The 20,401-nt window shown below is 39.4% G+C and overlaps 1 long non-coding RNA gene across 3 annotated transcripts in view; it reads right to left on the bottom strand.

Annotated features, from left to right (window-relative positions):
* The window catches only part of LOC103461988 (uncharacterized), a 44,888-nt gene that overhangs the window by 24,025 nt on the left and 462 nt on the right, over positions 1–20,401 (bottom strand). For 2 of the 3 annotated variants that reach the window (XR_001776487.1, XR_001776486.1), the window contains exons 2-3: positions 19,958–20,361; positions 8,001–9,871 (exon numbers count right to left, since the gene is read on the bottom strand). This is a non-coding gene — a long non-coding RNA (uncharacterized LOC103461988). The remainder of the gene's footprint in view (positions 1–8,000; positions 9,872–19,957; positions 20,362–20,401) is intronic. The other variant, XR_533248.2, reaches the window with a different exon arrangement.

Below are 20,401 nucleotides of genomic sequence, written 5' to 3'. Positions count from 1 at the left end.
AGATATTTTTTCTTGTTTTAGAAAATCTTGACAAGATAAATTTTCTTGTTCTGTTGGCAGATAATTTTTCTTATTTTAAGAAAATTGTACCTTATTTTTGTACTTTTTTTTCTTGTTTTTGAAAGGGGACTTTTTGCAGTGTAGACATCACTCTCCCCATTGATTACATTAACTTGCAAATAAATTTTGTGAAGATTAAATCAGTTGACGTTGGCTAAATGCAGCACACGTGTGTAAATAAAGCTACAGTTCAACAATGGTAGAAAGATTCTTCTTGAAAGTGACATGTCTTAGTTTTCACAATTTTGTTGCTCACAACCTCTGGAGTTACTGCAATGTTATTCATAGAGTTCATTGTGGAGTTTATGTGTGCTTAAAAAAAACTGATGCTTTGGAAATGGTTCATTGGCTAAACACAAAAATAATTACGGTTTCTCTGACTACTTATTCACAGATTCCTGCGGAAAGTGATCATTTTTACATTTTTCATCAAAGCTACGGCACAAGAAACATCAGGGTTGTTTGAAATATCTTCAGTTGAGAAAGGGGAAAATATTGTCCTGCTGTTGTCGTTGTTTTGTTTTGTTTTGTTTTGTTTTACAAGGTAGCCAAAACTGCAAAAAATAAAATAAAATATTGCATGCTGTGAAAACTCTCCTCTGACAATCTTTCAGCAAGCAGTAATTGTTAGTCATGCCAAGCTAACGCTGTGTCCTTTTATTTCCCAAACCTTAGCCCCTCTCTCTCTCTCCATTCCCTTGTGGCTTCCTGACACCCCCTTCTATTCTCTTTTTCTTGTCCTGTGTCTCTCCATCCCACACACACATACAAACACACGCATACACCCCCTCCGCCTCTTTACCTCCTGCCCCAGCCTCAGGTCTTGCCCCAGAGCACATTGATTTTGCTGTATAACTAATTACTGCTCGTAATCTATTCATTTTACCACTGCCAGAAAGGACTGCAGCTGTCAAACTTCAGCACGCCAGGAAACTGGGGATGTTAATGCTGGACTCTGATGGTGGTGAAGTTGTAAACTTCAGAGTTAAGACAGGAGATTGAGTAAAAAGAAAAACACCAGTGACTGGTGTTGATATTTCAAGGATATGGTTTAGGATAACCTATGTACATATGTGGGAGATGCGATGTTATTTGTTCTGAAATGCTGTGTGTTTTACAGTAAATATAACAGGAAGGTTTCAGAAGGTGTCTTAGCAATACAGAGCATGTTTTATCAAAAGCCATGAGGATTGTAAAGAGTCTGTTTGGGAAGTGTGGGTTGAGCCCTTGTGTTATTTTTGTCATCTGTGGTTTATGCCATTGTTGCCCAGGCTCTTTCCTATTGTTGAATCTTTCACACAAACCTTGACTGAGGACAGAGGGACCTGCAGAGCTTCAGATGTTGTCCACTGTGGCAACCCTGGTTTCTCCATTTATGGTTAACGGCTCTCGTGGTTTGCTTCAGTCCCAATGGCTTTTTAACCTTTCCAAACTGACATCTCAATGACTTTGCAGCAAATCTATACCTTTCTTTAGTAATATGTTGGATTTTTATCCTACTTCATGTAGTTAAACAAATTTCATTTAAGCACTTCTTGCTTCCAAACGTTCTGAAATAATCTGGCCTGTGTGTGACTAATAATACTGAATTCAGCTTCTAAAAATGTGGTTAATCACATTAATTTCATTACTAGACTAAAAGGATATACTTTTTTTCACAGGTTCAGGTTGCTTTGGAAAGCTCTTTAGTAAAGTAAATGATCATTTTAAAAATACCTTTAGTATTTACTTTATTCTTGTCTGATGTTAAAATCAGTTTGTTAACATGAAGCACTTATTTATGTGATAAAACGCAAAAACAGAAGAAATATGAAGCAAGCACACAATTTCAAACACTTTTTACTGAAAGACGTGTTCAGTCCACTATAATTGAACTATAGTTTATTTGTCTAAAAAGTGAAAAAGCGAACTATGGTCTGCCTAAAAAGCGATTGAAGTGATTGAAGTAATCGATTAAAGTGAACTCTGCAGCGGTTTGAATGCATATGTGGATGCAAGTGGACAAGAACTGATCCAAAAGGAGGAAGCAAACTATAGCACAATGCATTCTGGGTAAATACAACCAAAATCAAACCCTTGAGTCTAACACTAGAAGGTGAAATAGCTCAAAACCTTTTACCAAAGACAAAAGAGGAATCCTATAAATAGTCAAATCTGATGCCACTCTCATTTTGTTGTCATTTTGTGACGAAGACGCTCATGTCTTCTTTGGAGGTTTTCATGTCGTTTCCCTCAGAGTTTAATGGTGCAGCGCCTCCAGAGGAGAGAAGGTGAACAGGCTTTTCAATTAGCTTGGATGTTCAACAGTGAAGTTTAAAAGTAAAATGACAATAATATTTGTTCCATGGGTTACAAAATATATTTAAGTAAGTGAGTATTATTTCAGAATGATAGAGCACACAAAATGAAACATGATTTAAAATTTAAAAACCGATGAAAACTTTATTACTTAAAAGATTTAAGGGAAAAAATAAACACTTTAAATTTTGACAAAAAGGATGTTGATTTGATTACAAAGTAGCAACAATTGCCTAAAACATGCAGTTGATTACATAAAATTTCAAATTACATCTTCCTAGCTCTTTTACAAAAGATCCACTACCCTAACACTAGAAATATTTATGAATTACGTACTGAAATTAAAACATTTATGCCCCTGTGGTGGTAATATCAACCTTTTTAGCTATTTTGTAAACAGTTTTGTTCTTTTATTGTGTATCAGTAGGTATCCAGCAGCTGACAGAAACTGTTAGATTTGGACCTGCACATCACTGTTAGATGGTACCAGTCACACAATGTAAGATGTGTAGCATGCAGAGCATACAGCACAACAATCATACCCCTAGAAATGCACCTCTCAGGGCGCCCAGGGGTAATAAGCATCTGTTTGTTTAATCTGCTTAATCTGCTGGTGAGTTCCACTGGGCGTGCCTAATTAGCAAAATTAATTTGTTAAGACATTAGCGTCGTTAGAGATGGCCAAATGAAGCTGCGCTGCTTTATGCAAATGAAGCTGTGGATTTGGCTGCCTGTGTTACCTCAATTAGACCCTTTCTTTTGATATGTGCCTGTTTTCCCCTCATCCGGTGTCCCTTATCTTTCCTCCTCTTTCATCTTTCTTTTCCCCTCATTATCATTGTCAGGTTTCACAAATCATGAAGTACAGCTATTGTATGACGGTAGAGTGGGAGCACGGAGAGAAGGGGAAGGAAGCGTCTGCCACTGCCAATCGCTAAGAAAACTCTTGGTTTTCAATCCGTTGCTCACTTGCTCTTTGGAGCATCCCAGATCCACACAACCAGCAAATAAGATGGGTGTTGTTTAGTTTATGTGTCAGATTGGGAGCATTTCTCCCAGTGTGTTAGAGGAGTAATTAGGCACTGCATCGCTGCACGCCTCATAAGTCTGTTTAAGGGTTAATGAGGCCCCAGCAGTGTCCCAGCATGGGTTGGTGGGGGTTACGTATGTGGGTCTGCATTGGTATAGGCCTAGCTTCAATAAGAAGCCACCCATAGGACTTCCCTTTGAAGTGTCAGAGGGTCCCCCCTTGTTCCGGGCGGCTCCTGTTTCATTTCTCTGAGTGGCAGCATAAAATATAGATGAGCTGCCAGACAACACAATCTAAGCACCCCTCCACCTAAATACCCCTCCTTTGCACATCCCTTCACCCTCACCCTTAACATTATTCATAGATTAACCAATGCCTCCGCAGCACAAAATAATGACCTCCCTTTTCCCTCCTAATCTGGCTTTTAGGAGTGACAGTAAAATTAGACACACTAAGCCTTATCTGTGGTATTCTTTTTGCCTAACGGTAACAATAAATGGACTTATTGCCACCAGAGGAGCACTTAAGGTTAGCTATAATGTAGAACACAAGCACAGGCAAAGTTGAAAATGTGTATTTGCAAGTTTTCGCCCGGAGGTATTGCGTTTGTAATGAGCGCTAATGCAATAGAAGTGCGACAGATACTGCAGCTTTGGGGATTTGTATTTGTGTACTCTGCTGTGACACGACCGTATTTCTTCTTTTTTGGGCCCCAGTGGGACACCCAGTGGTCCATTTGATCACCATCTCTGGTGGAGAGCAAGTTTCTATCAGCTGCGTCCTCAGAAAATAAGGCTCGTAATGATGAGTGGCAGAAAAAAAAACTGTAAATTATCAACATTATTATATTTTAGGATGCAACCTAAACAGTCGCTTTTTTTAATACCATGCACAAATGTTAATATCTTAAATATTCTGTCACAAAATTAGCAACAAATTGATTAATTACCATCTTAATTTTTTTTTTTATTATAATTTTAATCAAAATTTCATCTTTATTTTTAATGTGGAAAACTGACAGTTGTTGTCTTGACTAATAATGGTCTTCCTGGTTTCAATATTGTGCAGAATATAATATACATCCCAATAAAAAGTCCAATAACAGTGTGTACAATTACCCTTTGAATATTTAATGTGTAAAGCTATCATCAAAAACCTGCGTCATTGCTTCTTCAAGCATCGGCTTAAAGAGGTTTTAAATAAGTGCTGCGTATTTGTACAATTTTAGGACACTTTTTTCACTTTAAGGCCTTTTTCAAATGTTTACTTTCTAAAGTAAAGGTCTAAAGTTTCTCTTTTATTAGTTTTGTTGGTGTTTTTATTTATTTACTATTATTTTACACTAGTTTTAGCATCTGTTGCTGTTTTTTCAAATAAAACCTAACAAAATACAAAGAGTAGTCTCCCAATGAGGATTTCATTTATCAAGGCAAAAAGCTGCTCAAACCACTCTGGTTAAATGTGAAAAAGTTATTCTTCCCTAAACCTAATAACTGCTTGTATGCTTGTGTTGGCAGCAACAACTTGCAAGTGTTAGCCATAACTGGCGATGAGTCTTTTGCGTCACTGTGGAGGAATTTTATTTGCAGAACGTTTTTTAATTCAGCCACACTGGAGAGTTTTGAAACATTAGCATGTGTGTCAGGTCATTATGCGACGCCAGAGTCAGATTTAAGTCTGAACTTTAATTATAAGTGACGTCAAAACTTTCACTTATCATTTAGATGTAAACTTGTTGTTTTCCTTTAATCACTGCATAAGCCCACTACACTTGAACTTAAAGATTTCCCGGTAGAAACCAGAATTCTGGAGACGCGCCCTTGGAGTAACTTTCATGACACCTGGCGAGGTTCAACACTGTGGATGCTGGATCTTATTCTGATTTGCTGTAATTCTAAGTGTTAAATCATGCTGTGACAACCTGATAACAAAGGAGAATTGCTCATTTGTAAACGAGGTCAACAGGCTGGCCGTATTGCATTTAAAAATTTAATTCCAGGTCTCATAAGAGGATCTCCAGTTCACCCTTCAGTTTTGGTCATTTTTATTTTAGCTGTTCATTTCATATTTTATCTTATAAATTGTTAAAGTGGATTGTGTGGAATTTTTCAGCCGGAGTCCTGGACGTCCGTGCTGGCATGTGAAGCCAGCATCAGTCAAAGGGAAGTTAGAGAAGAGCATTAATATGTCCACATGATGACAAACTGCATTAGTCGGGAGGCACCGCATTTCATTACAGGCTACAGGGACCTCTAATTTCATTCCAGTCCACTTTGTGGAAATGACAAAATGTTATTACATTCAGCGGGTGTATCAAACATTACATAGCTACTATTTATTTTCACTTTATTTGCTTAAGTAACTCAGGGGTATCTGCACATAATTGTTTTAAGCCTGAGAGATTCCCTGTTCATAATAAATCATCTTTTTCTCCTTTGATCTCCTGGGAAGCATTGCACAGACCAACTTTAAATGGTTTCATTGGAGCAACTCCACTTTTGTCCACTCATTTAAAAACTTTCTCATTGTTTTTTTTTTTTGGGGGGGGGGTTTGCTGCTTGTTTTGTGGGGGAAGATTTGGGGAGGGGTTCAGCGTGCAGGAAGATTACCTTGACCTCTGTTTTACCGTCTTTCTTATGAGTTTGTTTCAAAAGCAGAACAAGATACTTCTGCACTTGTAGTCAACATGCCAATAAGGTATGTAATTACTGGATGAGGTCTTCATTTGAAAGAAGGAAATAGCATCACATACCAGATTAAAGGCAGTATTTAGACATAAAAAATTTAGTACTCATCCTGGAAGAACGGCACTTGCTTTGTTCTTTCTGAATTTCTTTTATACATGCGTATTTTCAACCTCAGATGTAAAAGAATAAATTAAAATTGAGAGGAATTAATCCTCAAAAGAATGGCTTGGATCTTTAATAATTGCATTTTAAACAAGCATATGTCACAAACAAGAAAACTTTTTCTTCTAGATACAGCTAACAGGAGCGCTGAGGGTGATGATGATGAGGAGGAGGGAGAAGAAGAAGGGAGCAGTCATTTTTAATCTTGAAATTATTATATCTGGACTACTGGTTCCTCAAGCTTTATCAGATTGCTTTTCCTAATCATTGCCCCCCACCCCACCCCACATATGTTTGATCTCCATGATGAACAGATGATTAGTTTTTCATGAAACCGTTCAAGCAAAACACTCTGGCGTGAGCCGTGGCGAGACGCTGTTGATTTAGCCGTTTGAGCGGCAGCAGACCCCTCCGTCTGCCGCACGCCAGCCCCGAGCCGGAGACCACATGGGAGCTGGAGCGGGTCAGGCGGGGTCAAGTCTATGGGTAATGATATATCACCTGCCATATATTTAAGGTTTTGCTAACTCTCCCTCTCAATTATGGCCACTCCTCTCCCCGTGTCGGCCTCAGAAGCAATGAGGCGACACAATCAATTTGGGCAGGACTCTCTGCTTTTTAGGCAGGAAAATGACACCATTCTGTTGCTGCAAATCACAGGCGGTCCAGCCCAGATGATCCCCCCATGTTTATGTGCATGCATGATTTCCTAGACCTCAATCAGAAAACCACTGGCAGAAAGATTATTTAAAAAAAACTGCACCAAACACAATTGGAAGAAGAAAAAAAACATGTGTTTAGTTTTAATTTTTCTTTAAAATGTAATAACCAAACACACGGTTTTAAGGACTTGTCCTTATTGGATGAATGGATTTTATATCAATCATAGCTGTTGCTCTTTTTCTATTGGTTGTGTAGAACAGCTTGTTCTGATCACTTCTACGAAAGATAAGAATATTCTGACAGACTGCTCAGTTTTGCTTAAACCTAAGTGAATCACATTCAATTTATTCCAGCAAAAGTCAGCATGGCGAAGGCCTAATTTGTTTCAACATCTGCTGAGCAGATCCAGCATGACACAGAGCTCCAGAACCCTCCTCAGATGAGCTCCTGATACATGTAAGGCGATGCTGCACCACCCAACATCTCGGCGTAATGGGCTGACGGCTCGTGTAAGCGGCAGAGCGAGGAGGATGAAAAGAAGGTGAAATGGCTTATTTAACCAACAGAGAGCAAGAAACTGCGGGGGGGAGATCAGTTCTCTAACAGTAACTTTGTTCTGCTTGGATAAAGTAGGGAGGAGACAGGAAGTGGTGCACACATCCCTGCGCTCTGCACAGAGTGGTGTGGTGCAGGGCACGCAGCGGGGAGCCAGGAGATGAAGGCTGCACGTCCCCCGTAGCCTTTGCACTGATTAGATACAGAAATGCATTAAGTGCAGATGCAGCTCATCATTTGGTTGTGGACTAATTGCAGCTAGCGTTCAAGTGGAGCATACCTCAGGCGTTTGACAGTGTTTTTGTGTGTGTTTTCCCACTATCTGCGTTGCTTTCACATGCACTGTTCCGTGATGTTTATGCCCTTGTGTAGCAAACAGCCCACATGTATATCCTGCATCCTAATAAGTTTGCTTTTATAGAAAAAAAAACAGTATTTAATCTTTATTTATATATATATAAACAGATAACAAAACAGGATTTTTTTTTTTTGCAAATATATTGGAAACAATATGAAAGAGGAAAAAAAGGATGAAAATTCCTCACAAGATACAGCTTCCCACAACAGTCCAAACGTCCATCCTGTTTTTCAGAGCAACATCGCAGACAATGGCTTTTTGCTCCGAGTCACCATGAAGTCCAATCTCACGGATTCACTTCCGGTTCCCAATGTTCACTCATTTTTGTTGAGTCTCTGTGATCAGAAAGAAAAGTTAATTATAGGAACCCAGTTTCTCCAAAGATACCATAATTTGATTTTCCATTTAAAGATTAATATTTTAACAAATAAACTTATGAATCATTAAACTTTTGTTTCTAAAAATAGTATTTAAAGCACCAATATTGGGAAAATCGCTGTATAAGAACTAATATAAATATTATGAACACCTGTCGTTTGTTTTTAATCCCTGACACTGAATCAAATAGCTTCAGAAAACTAAGGCATTTATCACTGCTGTCATCATTTAAGTGATATTCTCTTGGCTATTATTTAACCTATCTCGAGTCATTTTCTTTTAAAGAACAATTTGCATGCGTGATTGTTTTCCGATTAGGTAATAATGGGCTGAAACATGAAATCGATGCTGTTTCCCAAAAATAATGTTGATAGAAAAATGCTGGATTTACTCATTTTTATTGGACCCTTCGATGTTTGTGTTCTCCTGCTCACTTTGAGATTGTTGTGATTGTTTTTGGCTTCCCCGTGGCACTAAAGCAGAAACCACACTCGTCTAGTTGTCGACTCAGGCTCCTGTGGTCAGTCAAATTTGTCTTTGAGGTTCACAACAAAAAAAACGTAGCTCTGCTTGGCCTTGAAATGGTTTTAAGAAATATTTTCTGAGGTGTGCTCATCAAAGAGTGGATGGTAATATTTTTCTTTATGAGCGAATACCTATGGAGTTGCAGTTGGTTGCATCACTGCAAAAGACCAATGAATACCATCCTATGAATATACAGGTCTTGCCAATATTTGAAATGCACATGGGGAAGCACTGATCCAGATTTATTTTTTATTTTTCTCCATACTTTCAGCTGTCAGGGGTCTCTTTAAACAACTTCAGTTCTTGGTTGGGCAAGCAGCTTTTCGTTTTTACTCTACTGCCACATTCACTAGAAAAGTTAAAGTGCTATTCATTCATGCAGATGCACTGTGTTTCTGAACATTACAGACTAATGTCCGTGCCCATCTAATAGCTGTCATGCATTGACAGGAGATGTTTTTGCTTCCTATCTACCACTTCTAACCTGAATAAAATATCTCTTCTTTTTTTTTTCGCTGCTTGTTTTGAACTTCATGTTCAGCAGCCGTTTATGTTGTCTTGTGGATATGTATTATCACATTGTACCTTAGTTGAGCGAGTGCGGAGGCTCTGCAGCTTGTTGTTTTCACACCAACTCTACTGGGCAGAGGGAGGAAAAAAACACACAAAAAAACTAACAAGCACTTGTCAGTTCTCACCCATCACTCCTGACAAGCAACTCTTGTGGACTTCTCCTCTTATCTTCCCTCTCTCACACCTTGCAGTCATCTGAGAGAGCATGTTTCATTGCATTTGTATGTGTCCATGTGTTGACGCGCACGTCTGCGCGCACCTGCATGTGTACACATGCTAACCTCCATGCGTGTGCACACGGGTGTGTATGTGAGAGCCTACATGTGTCAGAAACTTGACATGATCTTGTCTCTGGCGAAGGCCTTGGATCACCAGGCCCTGCACACTCCAGACCTGACAGTGCAGCTGAACTAATCAATATCTCACCGCAGTCAAAGGTGGGCTCTGCCATGAGGCCGCGGGGGTGCACTAATTGATGGAAACTCACCGCTGGCTAGCTCCATGCCCTGCGGCGCTGGAAGACGGCAAGCTTGGGCCTTCCACTGAAATGGAAGGGGAAATAGAGGACAGTAAGGCCGAGATCTTAGCCAGGAAAAAAAGAGAGAGAGACAGAGAGAGAGAGAAAGCTGTTTAGATTTTGTTATATTGTTGTGCTTGTATGTTTAGCAAAGTGAAGGTTTGCATGCTTTTTGTTGGGGGAAAATTTTTTTAGACTGTGATAGTTTGACTTGTTTGAATGGTGAAAATATTCAGCATGGGAATGGTGAAGCTGCTGTATGTGATGTTTTATGGGGGGGGGTTGTCACAAAATAATTTTGGAAAGCTGCCACAAAAAATATAACATTGCTGTTTTTCAGGTGATTTTTTTTTCATTCAAATTGCTTGATTGATTCAGCCATTTTGCAATATTTCATTACAAATGAGGTATTGGCTACTGATTTCGTGCAGCAAACACACATTATTCTTTGTCTTTTTCACCTGAGTACCTTTAAATAATTTCATAAATAAACATATGTTACTATTTAGAGAGCACCTTTATCATGGTTACTCTTAACAGATGACAGGCCAACGGCTTTGTTTCCACGTCGTGAAAACTCAACCCTCTACCGATTATTTTATCGAGAGGAGAATAAAGAGAACACAGGAATGATCACTTGAGAGAATGTGCAGTGACTTGTTTCTTGTTTAAAAATATATTGTTATGGTGCAGACTAAGCACACTGGGATAATTACCATCAATAATTGAGTAAGGGGAAATGCTAGGCAGGGCTGCATTCATTGCTGGCTAAATGTGCCTGAGAGATGTTGCGATGGACTGTCTGGCTAGCTTGCTAATTTGGCTTCCTTTTTTTATGTGGCACTGAAGATTATCTTTATGTTTCCACCCGCTTGCCTCTGGCTCCATATGAGACCCGCAGCCAGAACATGCAGTGTTTCCTGTTAGCACCATTTATCGCAGGTGTGTCGACGCATTTTAATCCCTAAGAGCATCAAAGCAACATAAAGTGAAGGAGTTGGATGTGTGCCGCAACATGAAGGATTTACTGTACTCATTTATGAATGAGTTTGAGTTTACTTATATCAAATACAGTGCTTAAGCTACAATTATGTTGGACCTTCAAGAGAATAAGATTAGAACCTTTGTTTTTTTGTTTTTTTACGTTTATAATTGAAGCTGCTTTACATATTTACAGTGAGGTTGACCTCTTGGAACTAACACTGCAGGATCAAACTTCACTTTTTATTTTTATTTATATGTGTTGCCGCTTGTGAATTATGCTGATAATTTTTTTTTTTTTTAGATATCGTAGGTATCGTGACACTGAGATGAACTTAACTTGTAGCTGGCTGGAGAGCAGTTGTTGACCAAGGTTTTGTCTCTGTCTTTGGAAAAAGTTCCTGCCCTCTGAAATGCACTCAGGCAGTCCAATGGTGACTATGAATAACATGTCAAGTAAAACGATAAGGTATTATTGCAGGGCAGACTATTCAACAATAAACCTAAAGCCTTCTTGAACTATTGAAATCAGAATATTGAATTTGTTTATTATGTATTCATAGCCGGAGAATGAACAGCTATGGATTTGGACACATTGGTTTTCAGCAGCATATGTGAATTTACAGCAACTGTATTGCAGCTTGTGTGCAAAAGGACTGGTGAGTCTTCCACAACAAAGAAAGTTCACCGTCAGTATCGAGTGAAAACGACAGCCAAACCCCCTGAGAATCAGGTGCACTTTCCAAAATGTAAATCAGGCCTTCTCAGAGACACTTCTCAGAGACTTCTCCATCCCCTGCTGCTCAGAAAGCTTTGCCATTCACCTTTAAACAGCAGAACAATAATCAATGGAGCATTATTAATGCTGAAATCATTCATCTGCTCTCCTGTGCTATCCTGCTGAGTGTAAAGCTGCTTAAGTCATGGAGCTCATACAGTGGACTGCATCGCATGTGCTGGTTTAAATAAAATCCATCACATCTCCTCTCACTTACCCATGATCAATATCTTACCAAAAGTGGAGCTTTACCTTGAACTGTCCGTACATTTTTTTTTTTAAGTAACTCGATAACATATATTTTGACACACTGATCATAAATGTTTGACGCAAATCAGGTCAGCCAAAAGATCTTTGATAGTGAGTAGTTTCATCTGTGACAACACTGCTCCTAATCCCAGTGGTTCCTACGCAGCACCATGTAGGACACTTCGGTTTTCAGCCAGAAAAAGAACCATCCATGTCGACTTCAATCATTAATAAGCAACGTTTCCCTACACAAGCCCTTCCACAATCCCTCAAAGATCTGGCCGTGAATTTTTCATAAACCAAGTCTCTGTTTCTTGTTCATGAGCCGTCTCTGTACACCGAAGCCTATTCCTTCCATGTCCAACCCGGCGAATTTATTGGCTGTAGCAGGAGTGCGAGTGGAGCAGTGGCACTCGGCGTAGGGAAGAAGAGGGAGCGACCTCGCTCCTTCATTACAGGAGGCAGATGTAAATCAAACTAATTATGGAGCCACTACGGTATCGAACCCATGGAGGGGAAATGAAATGATCAGAGGCAGGTCGGCGCTCAACAGAGAGAGAGAGTTAATGAAAATATTAATTACCTGGTGATATAGTGGGAACACCTCACACACACCCCCGGTTCCTCTCTGCCTCAAAGCCCCTACCTCAGAGAGCATTTGTTTTAATTGAGTAATAATAAGACTGTTACATTTGGCTGAGTCACTTGATTAGGGTAGGTAATTGACCAATAAAGGTACATGATTGGCAATTATAAAATCCAATGTAGTGCTAATTACTTAGTAACTCTAAAGTGTCTAACATGGACAGTATTACAGTTCTAAGCAGATGGTTATTTTAAAACTCATAAAATCAGAGCATAGTGAGTTCAGAGTCAGTTAATCCACAAAACGCCTTCGACGCGTCCCATAAACCCTCTCTCAAACACATCCTTCCTAATATTAGTAGAATTGGCTATTAATACCAGATTTGGCCACATGATTGATTTTCCTCTGTGTTTTTGTTCTGAATTATTCAGTGGTACACTTTATCTCCTCACCTTCCCTTCTCCCCAGACTGTTGCACCTCCTCCCCTCGCTACTAAGCCGTGTGACGATGGTCAATAAGTAGCAGAAATTTGGATCCTGACTGTTTCAGACAGCATCATTCTTAGAATACACAAATGAGAAGGTAGTATGCAGCCCAGGTAGGTGAAATGGAGTAGCAGTCAATCAAAGTCATTAGAGAATTAATCAACAGTTGTAATTAATCAGCAACATCCCTTTATGCTCTTTCCTAAAACTATTCAAAACTTTAGAATAAGTACACTTTTAAATTAGCAGTATGTAATACAAAAAAAGGTCTCTGCCATTATTTTTGACATGGAGCAAATGGAAATGTTGGCAATCATAACTGAACTAAGTCTCATTTTATGACACTAAGACAAAAAAGCATATTTGTATGTAGTACATGTCAGTATCTGATTCCCGCTGTTGTTAGAAGTTAAGCAGATGATTCGTCTTTATTCTTTCAAGATTTTGGATTTCTAATAATTGGGAATAACACATAGACGTTTTACAGAAAAAATCCAACTTTAAGTTGGATTAAAAAAAAACAAACTTCAATCTCTTTGCACTACCMCCCCCCCCCCCTCAATGCGAACTATTTCACTACGCTGATAATCATGTACATGTGGATGTAATCTGCTATGTGACACAATTTGCCGCTAATTTTTTTTTGCTTCAGGCGACGCTAGCACACAATGTTCAGGCGTCACTCTCACAACATCCAAACACAAGTCAGTTTTTATTTACCAATTTCCAAGGGGTTTGAAGGACAAATTGATTCCATTAAGGCAACCGAGCCTGTGCTTTGAAACTCTTGCTGAGATACATCAATGTGACTGCTGCTTATTACTCAAGCATAATTAGCCGTGTCAACCTATGCAGCTCGATGAGGTGATGCATTCGTTCAGCTACCTGTCTGAGCTCGCAGCAAGCGAGTGAGTGAGTGAGTGAGTGAGTAAGTGAATGAGTTTTACATAGTTCTTGGCTTTCCTCTATTCGGAGTGACAGCCTAATCAGTAGTTTGTCAAAGCCGACTCCAGCTCCACCTGTCAAAGCTGTCAGTCTTCTGAGGAGTCGATGAGGTCCCCTGAGTAATAAGCAGCAGAGCTGATTTCGCCACCATGTGACCTGCAAGGTGTGAAGCCAGGCCACTGAGGACATCATAATCATTGTCAGAACATGTGGTATTGATGAAAGATGTCAAGGAATGGCTGAAACCTAACATGAGATCCTGGAGGCACTCAGTGGAGTCTCTTGGGTGTGATCATAGTTATAACACAGTGCATTGTGTGATAGTGACGCAAGGCAGCTGCAACATCTGTTGGAGAAGGTTGTTGAAGGAGTTTTTGTACCTGTTTTTCTTCTGCTAACAGATTCAAGTGTTGCATGTCTGATTCAATGTTTTAGCTGCAGAAATGCAACCAATGGTTCATCTCTCAGTTCTGTGCTTAGGGGCGGACTGGTGCCACTTTCTTAAGGTGTCCATCAAAAAGCTCATTTTGTTATTCATGCATTCCAGCAATGAGATTTAGGGAGTCATTTTCCAGTCTATGTAACCAGATCCTAACAAGATCAAAGAAAGGCAATCAATGGCCGGTGTGCTGATGTGCTTCCTTTTTCCGTTAAGCGATGTCTGACTTGCAGCATCCCAAATATTATTTACTGAACATGTAAAATGTTCATAAATGCAAACAAATAATGCAGAAAAACAATGATCCATCTGGAGTTCTAAGCCCAGGTACAAGAGCAGAACATGATGCCCACTCAAGTTAAAAGTAGTGATAGGCAAGCCTGCACTTCAAATTTAAATCAGGAAAGTGAAGATTAATGTGGTGATTTATCCACTGAGGAGGAGGACGTGAAGAGATGAGAGCAGTAGCATGGAGACTTAACAAACCAGCACCTCAGGAAGTGGTTTAAAATACTCTGTAGCTCTGTTACACATCCAATAATTTACAAAGCAATATTCTAAAATTCCACAAGCATTTAGGTCATGTGTTGTATTTTCTGGACCGGATTGCTTCTCTGATATCCGCTTGTGTCGGATCTCCCATTTCTCCAAACAGCTGTCACAAAAAATGGAAGTCATGCATTGACTATGTATGTCTCACTTTTTTCCACATGTCCATGTCAAACTGCTCAGCAATAATAGAGCTTTCGAGATGTTATTCTAGGGACACTGTCAGTAAAATCAAGCCTCATAAGTTCATCTGAGGTTAGTTTTCTCAAAACAAGATGGCCTTTGGTTCTAAAAAAGACACTTCAGGTTACTGCTATCCACAATGGTGGATGGAAGAGGAGTAAAGTAGTCAGCATCTGCAGTCAAATATTCTCCATAATTTGTCAAGCTATTTGTTGAGGTATGAACATGTTGCATCATCATCCATCAGCCTTGGTTTGTTTATTCCCTCAAAAAGACTCAAAACATTTCAATATTGTAGAGTAAAATGTGTTTTAAATGCAGAGTGTTTCAGATGGTGGACGGGATATCTGTGTCCACTGTCATGAAGCTCCAGCTAAAGTGCTTGCTATGTCATTTTTCAGTGTCACCAATAAGTGGCTACACTTCTGTTGGGCAAATTGTATATTTGGTCAAGAAAACAAGCAGTTATTTGTTTAAAGCCATGAACAGTGATATACTTCAATATGATGAGTCTTCTTGAGCTTTCTTATTTCAGGTAGACATTAATGAAAATATTCCTTTTTTAGTGGGTGTTTTATAATTTTTTATCTGCTTTGAAAACCAAAGGAAATGGCACATGAGATTTGTTTGTTTCATTCTTTCAAGGTTTTAAGGTTGTTGTTTTTTTCTTAAACTCTAAGATTAAAAAAATGAAACTCTTAATCAAGCTCACTGTCAAAAGGTTTTCTACTTGTGAATATGCTACTTGTTTTGGTTTATTTTTGTCTACCAATTTGAAAAGTGATTATTCTGGATAACTGGAGTTTCAATTGCTTTCATCCTTCTGGTTTTTTTTGGTACTTGAAATATTATGACATTTATAAACTAGGATCATGCAAAAATAAATAAATAAATAAAATAGAAAATAGTTGACTGTGGGTGTTAGCTTCAGATAGAGTTTCAGATTTCTACTTTAGGGATGAAGAAAAAAGTTAATAAAGATATTTAGTTGGACGATCTAATCCGTAAAGTTTAAATTGTCCAGAATCTAAAATGTTCTGAGGTTTATGTTTCTGTGTTTGGTCTGAAAAGACTGAGGACTTCTAGAGAATGGAGAATGAAAATGTTCATTTAAAAAACTGTATCAGTTTTGTGGGTTTTGTGAAACCGGATAATTTAGCCATTATGTTTCCGTGAAAATGCATTTTAAAAAATGTTATAGTTCCAGAGCCTGATATAATTAGACTTCTGCCCCTTTGTGATTGAATATTGCATCTTTAGAATATTATCAGAACAAGAGGGGCTAAAAATAAGTCTTACGATCGCTGCTGCTCCACTACTTTAACATATTTCAGATTTTCAGTGTGTGCGTGCGTGCGTAACATTGAGAGAGAAAAGGAGAAAGAGAAAGAGAGACGCAGGAAGAGCGAGAAAGAGAGAGAGAAAAAGAGAGAGAGCGCATCAACATTTGTTCCCCTGTATGCTTCGAGTTCAGCAAATGAGTTGAACCAACCTTCCCGGGCAGTCCTCCCTGTCTACCCCAACCTCTAACAACTCATGAAATATTTACGGTGCCTCACTGTAACCTCTCACACATCCACTCACACACATATATTTTTCTTTCTGTCATTTTAGCTGATAGTCAAGGGATGTAAACGTAAATGTCCGCTTAAGCCTCGCTTTATTTTGAGAGAGCGTGCGAAGTTCACCTCACAAACCTCTCACCCCTCCACAGACGCGTTCAGCCAAGACACTCGGTGAACTTATGTGCAATTTCAGCGAGCGTTTCGGGGGCCCCGTGTATTGTATTGTGGTTGAACGTATGCAGAGGTAGCTGGATACAAACTTGACACCCGGCCGATCGGCAGCTGCCGGCTGTTTAATCAACAGTGATGAATATTTGATGGCGTGGCGGCGGGCAAATGGTGGCCGACACCCTCCTCATTATCGAAGTCCATGAGTACAGAGGAAGATATTGAATATCTCTCCGATGGGGACCTGGCTCCTGTCAGCAACATGAAATGCCCCTACATTTCCCCACCACACGAAAGTCTAGACCTTAAATATGGGCAAAGCAAACCACGCAGAATCAAGAGTTATGGATGAATCCGAAACACCAGTAAATAGGATTTTGATGGCTCAATAGTGTACGTAAAGGTACAAATGGAAAAGTTGATAGTAGAAACTAAGACAAAGTTCATTAAGTGGAAACATACTGGAAATTATCCCTATAAAGGACTCTGCAAAGCACTTCAGCACAAAGGACAGCGACATAAACAGGTCCGAAACAAAGTCGTCGTGGTGGTAGAAAAAAGTAATTCATTCATCCCCTGCACAAATCACCACTCCAAGCATTAATTTCTTATTTTACATTTTGCAACAAAAGAAGAGAAAAAAATATTTTGCAACATAAAAAAAGGAATGAGGCCTTTCTCTTTTACATACATTCTTTTTGCTCTGAAGTATTGTGCTTACTTATTGTAAGATTTAGGTTTAGCTTGTGTAGTCAAGGTTAGAATCAATAGAATGCATGCGCGTTTTAAAGAATTATGAACTTTGTAGAGGTATTCACCTTTTGTTAACCTTACTGAGCCTGACTCTCATAGACAGAGTACTCAAGTTCCTGTCCTATATTTTATTATTATTTTTTAAAGGAAAGTATTTAAAATAAACAACAAATCTGTAGATTCACACTAAACAAAACGTTAGTTTTAAACTCCTGTCGCTTCTCTTGAGTTTACGTCGATGACGCTGACGTTGGGTCTCCTTATATGGCATGTCCCCCCTCGTCCCCTCCTTATGTTTCCGGTCGCGCGCCCCTCTCTTTTTTCGCGCGCCTACCTGCTGATGCACGTGCGAGTAATGACGAGAGGGAGCAGGGTTCAAAGAGCACTCCGCCCGGGGCCGCGGCGGCTCTTTGAAGGCAAGGACTGGGAAATAAGTGACATTTAGGGAGTGAGGCAGGTTTAGCATAAAGTGACATTTAGGTGGCGGGACGTGATTTGAGAACGAGTTGAAACATCCCGCCATGATCACGTGAAGACACTGACAAGTGTTTTGATGTTTTAGTGTCGCACTTTATCAGTTTAGTTGTCAAGCGGTGAGTTCAAACAACTGTACGAAGGTTAAACCGTCCATATTTCCAGATTTGTATTTTTTGTTTTAGTTTTTATTTGGACGAAACTTGACCATTGGGCCATTAAGAAAGAATGTTGTGTACATTTCCAACCGGTATCTTGTGGGTTGAGTTTATAGGTACCCTACTAATTATCTTCATGGTGCAAAGATGTGACACAAAACAGAACTGAATGGGTGATCATGGCTCATTGATTAATACTCAATTTGTGGTTGGTTGCTATATAAGTATTAATTTTGGAACTTTTTCCAACTTTGACAAGAGTTTTTTGTGACATGTAATTATAAATAGATCTTTTGGGAAGAGCAAAATGAAAATGAGCAAGAGGATGTATAGGGGTTTATCCCTGTTTTTTTCTTCATAAATTATAATTGTACAGCTGATGTACTATTATTATTATTATTATTATTATTATTATTATTATTATTATTATTATTATTATTATTATTATTATTATTATTATTATTATTATTAGTCCCAATTGAAGCACGTATTGAAATTCACAGAGCAAAGAACCAAAGTATCAAATTTCGCTTCAATAGACAGCCAATCTTAGTCGTTAATTTATTTCCAAATACAAAAAAAACTCATCATTTCTGCAAGTTTGATCTGTTCCCATCACGTCGTCTATTCTTTTGCTCTCCTGCAACTTTTCGACCCCTCATCTAAACAACTACACCCACAATAGGACTTTTTTTGTGCTCCACACTAATACAAATCTAAATAGTTTTTATTTTTTGTTATGAAGGCGAGGCGACCTGCATATCCTTGATGCGTCCATATCCATTTTTATCTCTCATTCGCTACATGACAAGAGGTCAGCCCCTCAAGATCAAATATTTTTCTTACTAAATGACGGATTTATTAGACAAATAAGTTGTGCGTCTGACTCTGAACCCTCTGTGATTGAAATATACCCTTGTGTCAACAGCACCGCCTCTCAAACCGGGTCCCCGGCGATGAAGGGCTGCCACGGCGGATTACTGAGCAAATATGAGTGGGAAATGAGTGCAGATCTGGGGGATCTACCCATCCGCATCCCAGGTTTGACATTTCCGTCCAAAGGCCAACCTTAGCGCGCATTGTTAGATCAACTGAGCCATCTGAGGCTTCTCCTTTTATTATTTATTTTTGAAGAAAATTCATAAGCTGGCCTAGAATAATATCAAAAACAAAAATGAGTTCAGATTAAACAAATAACCGAACAAAACGCCAATTGTGAGCATTTTGTTTTTCGCCCCTTCCTTTTACCTTCAGCGCGTCATCTTGTAATTATAATGATCTAATCCATCTTAACCTGGGTGCCTAACAGCTGCGATTAGAGTAGGCTCACTTTCTTCCGCTCAGAGCCATAGTAAAAACTCGTACGCTCGTAAATCTAAGCGCCCCGCGTAACCATAACGTGGCGAAATCATTATTTGCCGAGGTGGTGTCAGAGACTCGCTCATTTCGTCTGTCAGGAATCCAATTTCCTTTTATTTACATCCGCGGTATAGATTAATTACTCCCCTGACTAGTAGCCTGCAGGAATTAAGTTATGGGATCCTTTGGAAGGCTCCACGATTAATCCATCACGGCCTACGCAAGGATACAAAGGCGGAAGCAGAAGAGGTGATTAATATGGGCGAAATTTGCCTATATGGTGAATAATAATAATAATAATAATAATAATAATAATAATAATAATAATAATGTGAAACCAGTTTTCTGTGGCCCAAGAAGCACGACCGAAGTAACACGGTGGGAAGAGTTTAAGGTACTTGAACGGTGCAGACATGCAAAGGGGGGGAGAGAAGGCCTTTTTCTCTCTCTCTCTCTCAGGCCTCTGTATTATGAATACCTGAGATCAGGTGACGATGCGAGGCGCAGTATTGATGGAGCTTTAAGGGTTATGATATCGGCGAGGCCATCGATGAAATATCCCCAACTGATTAATAGAGGGCTCTGTCGTAACGGCTTGACATATGGTAGGCGAGGCAGCTGGGGACGGTACCTCAGGCATCCCCTACGGCCATTAACATATTAGAGGCTATTGTGAAGGCAGACAGTCCGACTTCATCCACAGCCCCTTGTGCAGAGAGACAGCACCCCAGAGCTGTTTGATATAGGCTTTCAATAATGCATTACTCTTCAGTCCGCCAGCGGAGCTGTTCGTGGTGCTGAAATGATGTGCCATGTGGCGCGTGTGGTGCCGCCGGTGGAGACTGTTCAGTGCCAACCGTGCTGTGTGGCTGACTGTCCGTACTAAAAATAAATAAATAAATAAATAAATAAATAAATAAAT

Source organism: Poecilia reticulata, linkage group LG3, assembly GCF_000633615.1.
Source record: "Poecilia reticulata strain Guanapo linkage group LG3, Guppy_female_1.0+MT, whole genome shotgun sequence".
Lineage (NCBI taxonomy): Eukaryota > Metazoa > Chordata > Actinopteri > Cyprinodontiformes > Poeciliidae > Poecilia > Poecilia reticulata.
This window is presented reverse-complemented; position numbering and strand designations above follow the sequence as displayed.